Source organism: Trichosurus vulpecula, chromosome 3 (genome assembly GCF_011100635.1).
Source record: "Trichosurus vulpecula isolate mTriVul1 chromosome 3, mTriVul1.pri, whole genome shotgun sequence".
In the NCBI taxonomy this organism is placed as follows: domain Eukaryota; kingdom Metazoa; phylum Chordata; class Mammalia; order Diprotodontia; family Phalangeridae; genus Trichosurus; species Trichosurus vulpecula.
Genome location: NC_050575.1, coordinates 405,301,610 through 405,307,609, shown reverse-complemented (window position 1 = coordinate 405,307,609; position 6,000 = coordinate 405,301,610).

Genomic DNA, 6,000 nt, shown 5'->3' with positions numbered 1-6,000 from the left:
TTGATAATAAATATTTTTTCTCCAATCAGTGCAAATGCACTTAAAATACAAATAATAACAAATAGATATTACAACTTTACTTTGAAATAAAAATTTTCATATTTCTCTTTAATTTCCTTGCCACATGGTTTTTTTAAAGTGCTGCATTGAGTGGCACAACTTTGTAGCATTATTAAACTCTGATCCTCAATAAGACACATGTTTTTGGACATGGGTAATGTGGGAACTTGTTTTGTTGGACTATGAGAATTTTCTTTTCATTAGTACTATCATAGTTAAGTGGTGGAGAGAGTAGCAGGGAGAGAAAAAAATAATAAATTTTTAAATATTTTTAAAATTTTTTAAAAATTTAAAAAACAATGTTTCACTTCCTCCATGAAATTTTCTGGAATATGTCAACAAAGATCTCCCTTGGTCTTGATTTCAGAAAACAGAATGCAGAATGGGAGGATCTTTTTTCTTTTAATGAATAGACTATCATACGGTAAAATCTTCTTTTTTTTATTACAACATCAACTGATTTCTGATCCCCCACACCTGCTAGTGCCTTCTACCCGCCCCCACTCCCAAAATTACCTCTTGTAGAGTTGGGGCTCAATGAGTTAGTGCATCAAATCACCCCATCACAACTACATTTAGGAAAAGGGAACAAGTATTTATTAAGCACCTACTATACGCCAAACTCTGCTAAGCTTTTCTAAGTGATCAGATGCCACACCCTAATAACCCAAGCCAGAGAAAACATCTTGATGGAGTCCATAAACTCAGAGGTATTGACAAGGCCTGAATACCTCAATCAAAGACATTAGACTAAGTTGAAAAGTCCTCAAAAGCCATTGGATGATGAGAAATCATGTTGATAGGAAATTTGTCCTGTTTGATGGAGGGTTTGGTCATCCTGACAGGTGGAGTTTCATCTTAGACACAGCTTAGAATCTAGCAGATTTTAGGAAATGATGCATAGGGAGAGCTCAGTTCCAGCCAAGCTCTTAAAGAGTCATTTAGGGTGGGGGAAGATAGCACCCCATCTTCAGTCTTGGTTTCCTCCCCTGCCACCTCAACCGAGGAGGACCTTATGAGCTTCCAAGAGGCTGGAGGATTTGACTTCTTTCATTGGCATCCTAGCTGTGTCACTGGGGCAGAAGCAGCTGGTGGCATGGCCACATTGGGAGCTGAGAACAAGCTGGACATGAAGGCTGGACATGAAGAGGACAGCAGATCCAAGGCTCTATGAGGAGCCCAGAAGAAAAGCTACCACATGCCTAAAGGGGACTTTATGAGAAACCCCACAAAGGGGAGAAAAATACTTTCAGCAGCCAGGAGCAATGGGTTTACCTGTTTGGCACACGAGCTCCCCAAGTTTGAGTCCCTGTTCCCTGGGCCTTTGCACGTACTGGTGGGAGAGCATTCACAGACTTTTGGGGGGAGGTGCTGCTTTGTACTGATTGTTCTTTCTATCCTACCTCAGTAAATACCCCTCCTAAAAACCAATTGAGTCTGGTTGACTAGTTTATATCAATTGACATTGATGGAGGGAAGCACACTGGTTAAAGCTCCTGGACTATAGCATTAGAAAAGATACTTCCCAGCCCTTCAGGCATGAGAGATAATCCATTCGGACCCCTACTCTACTCCAATCAGAATTAGTCAGTTTTATGTTTTTCCATAAGGATAGTGTTATAAGTCCCATATATTGGGCCCCAGAGCTGGAACTGCAGATTGTAAGTTCACTTGCTTAATCGTGGTGATTTCTTTGTCTGTTTTTTGAATACCCGGTGCTAAGGACCATGCCTTGCACACTTTTGTTGTTGTTCAGTCACATCCAAGCCTTCATGACCTCATTTGAGGTTTTCTTGGCAAAGATACTGGAGTGGTTTGCTATTTCCTTCTCCATCTCATTTTACAGATGAGGAAACTGAGGCAAACAGGGTTAAGTGACTTGCCCAGGGTCACACAGCTAGTATGTGTCTGACGTCAGATTTGAACTCAGGTCTTCCTGACTCCAAGCCCCGGGCTACCTCTTTGGACACGGTAAATGCTTCATGCTACATTCTATTTAAATAGAATGAGTTTAATCTCTGTGTAAGTGTGATGCATAAAGAGAGTAATGAGGTTTAAGTAATGATGCTGCTAAGTTACACAATGGATAGAACACTGGACCTGAGTTCAAATCCAGCCTCCAACATTTACTAGTTGTGTGACCCTGAGCAGATCATCTCACCCTGTCTGCCTCATCAGTCAAATGGAGATGACCTAATAAGAGCACCTACCTCCAGGGTTGTTGTGACAACCAAATGAGATTAAGTGCTTTGCAAACCTTGAAGTGTTATATAAATGCTAAGTCTTACTAAATCTCTCTCCTATTACTATTATCATTACCTAGAGTAGAGACACACATGGAGACACCAAGCATTACGAAGATAGTGCTTAGCACAGTGCCTGGCACTTAGTAGATGTTTAATAAATACTTGTTAACAGCCAGAACAGACTTTTTTTCTTAATCGATTTCAGGTAATAGATAGAGATCTGGGCACCTAGGTAGCATAGTAGATAGCGTCTATCTATCTAACAGGCGTAGAGTCAGGACGACCTGACTTCAAATCCAGCCTCAGATACTTACTAGCTATGTGACCCTGGGCAAGTCACTTCACCCTGTTTGCCCCAGTTTCCTCATCTGTAAAATGAGCTGGAGGAGGAAATGGTAAACCGCTCCAGTATGTTTGTCAAGAAAACCTCAAATGGGGTCACAAAGTGTCAGACTTGACTGAAGAACAGCTGAACAACAGCAAAGATAGAGATCTGGCCTCAGAGTCTGGAAGACCTGTGTTTGTATCCCACCTCTGACACGTAGCAGTCCCTTCACACCTCATTGCGCTACTTCCAGACAAATCTCTATGTCTCAAAGTAGCAAAGAAAGTGTTTACCAGTAATAGTGAAGGGCATTTCCTCATCTGGGAGTTCTTTGCAGCAATAAGATCCCGGGGCCAACTCCTATTCTTATAATCAACTTGACGACATCAACAAACATTCTGATATATGAAGAAAGACAAAAAAGATGATTATATATAAAACCATGAACTTTCTATGCACATTCGGGGATAGGAGAAATATATGTTAAATTTAACAAGGTCTTAATCATTTGGGGGGGTTGCATTTCTTTAATGTGCTGATATAGTATTTGGGAGATAGTGTGGTGTGATGGAAAGAGCGCCAGATCTTATGTCAGAGCTCACCTCTTCTCTATGGAACTTTGGGTAAGTCACTTTAACTTCTCAGTGCCTCAGTTTCCCCATCTGTAAAATGAGAGGGGTTAGACTAGGTGGCCTCGGAAGTCTTCTCCAACTTTAACTATGTGAATTGAGTTAGTGTTATGATTATTTTTGTGTGAGTGTGTATATAATCAATTTTTACTAGACTATTAATTCTCTGAGAACAGAAACCCGATCTTAGTTGAACTCTGCTCTCTTCCTTGGGATGCGCGAGGTTCTCCTCATGCAGTAGCTGTTTAGTAAACATTTATTGGATCGAACTTGCCTGGGATCATATGATATGGGAATCAATGAAAGGAACAGGGGATATTTAACCTAGAGAACACTTTGGTTGGGGGTGGAGAGGAGATAGTATCTGTCTTCAAGCATTTTATTAAAATAATTTTCATTATTATCTTTTCTTTTTACACCACCTAACTTTCTGCGTTTACTTCCTTCTCCTCCCTTCCAAAAAACCATCCCTCATAACAAAGAATTTTGTCTTCCAGTCCTTGAAGGGCTGGCATGTGGGAAGAAGGATTAGCTTTTTTCTGCTTGGCCCCAAGGTGGGTAGAAATTACAAAATGGCAGATTTCAGCTTGAAGTAGGGAATTCTTTCCATTGCCAACCCTGTAAATAATGAGAATTGTCCAAAGTCATCCAAAATTGGGCTGGACCACATCAGAAAGCAGTAGGGGTCCCCATTTCTGGACATCTTTAAGCTGAGGCTGGCTAGCTACTTGTTAGGGGTGTGGTAGAGGGAATTCTCTGACTAGAACCAGACCTAGATCAGGAGTCACAGTGTCTGGAATAAATGATGATCTTGGGAAGCACAGGATCATAGATTTAGAGTTAACAGGCCCTTAGAGGTCATGGAACCTTCAGCATGAGCTCTCTCCTCATCCTTCCAGCTACTTAGCACTCCCCCCCCCCACCATCATCTGGTACTTATCTGTTTATCTTGATATATTTTTCACATAGTTACAATACTTCTTGTCTCCCTCAATAGAATATAAGCTCTTTGATGTCAGGGACAGTTTCTTTTCTGTCTTTGCACCCAAATCACTTAATATACTGCCTGGCATATAAAAAAGCATCGGGTGCAAATTTGTTGATTGATTGAGTCCAACTTCTACATCTTACAGATGAGAAAAGCAAGACACATTGAGGTTAGACAGGCTGTCCAAGGCCACAGAAATGACAAATGGCAGAGCTGAGATTAGAAGCCAGGTCCTCCAAGCTTTAGATACTGTGTGGTCTCCAGTGCCCCATGACACCTTAAACTAGCTGAAAATCCTTCCAACTCTGAGGTTCTATGATTCTCTACATTGACCTGAACATTATTCAAGCCACCAGTGTGCCTAAACGCAATTGGATTTGGTTTTGTTTCCCTGCCACGTTGTGGCTGTGTTCATGTCTGGGTCTTGTGAGTTCATCTGACTTGGGAACTGAAAGATCTGGCTAGGTCCACATCTTGGTCTGCAATGTGTCAGGGTCCCCATGCACAACTCAACAGCATCTGCATGCTTCTTGCAGGGAGGAAGTCATGGTGGTTTTGTTGAAACCCCACTGAGATCGGCACAAATATCACTGGGGTCATGAAACCACCTGGGTGGGATTGACACCCACTCTTCAAATTGTGCCCCCCTTGCTGTAGCTTGGTACAAAGAGCCTGCCCAGGCTTTTGTCTTTCTGAGCTCAAGGATGGAAGAAACGTACCCAGCTGCAGCTGGTTTTCTGGAGGATGACGCTTGAATGTCTACTTTTTCATAGTGTATACCATCCCCTCCCCATCTCTCACTCTAGGTATCATAAAGAATCTTGATTTTTTTTAAAGTAAGTTCAACTACTTATTATTTTGTGGAAATGCAAGGGAGTGTTGAAGGTAGAGAAAGGCAGTGTGGGATAGTGGATAGAGTGCTGGACTTGGAGTCAGAAAGGCCAGGGTTCAAATCTTGCCTCAAGTGCTCATTAGTTGTATCACCCTAGGAAGTCACTTAGCTGCTCTGTGCCTCAGTTTCCTAAGGGGATTGGACCTGATTGCCTCTAAATGGATGACCCCACAACTATGGGCAAGTCACCCAACTCCTCAGGATCTCAGGCAACTTTCTAAGCCTGTGTGTTACAGAGTAGTATGAAATCTGCATTTGATAGAGGGAATTTCCAGACTGAGACTATCCTACACCAAAAAAAAAAAAATCACCTGTTTTATCCAAAACCAAAGAATATTGTTGCTTTCTGTTTTTATATCAGTCATCTCTTTATCTACCATCCCACAACCCACCAACGCTGCAATCCCTCTCTTCTAACAGAGAAAAACAATTCGATGAAGCCAACCAACAAAGGAGCTAGTCCAACAACATAGACCAAATTTCACCCCTAGATCCTCCCACCTTTCCACCAAAAGGAGAGAGGTGTGTTTCCTGCCTGGGGCTCCAGAGTCAATGATGGCCATTACAATTAGAGAGTTTTGCTTCTCTTTGGGGTTCATCTTTACACTACTGTTGACCTTGGGTAAACTGTTTTCCTGGTTCACACTGAATCCCAGTTGCTCAACTCCATCTAGCTTATGGATTTCATTAGCAGGTTTGATATAGCCATGTCGCCTAGAGAAGAGACTGATCCAATTCGTTTGTGGGCCGCCAAACAACTAAGGACCCTGTTGCTGTTTGGTTCCTTAGAACCCTATAAGAGCCAGAGAGAGAGGACTGCTGATAGAGAGCCAAGAAGACTGAACTCCAATCCTGCTTCA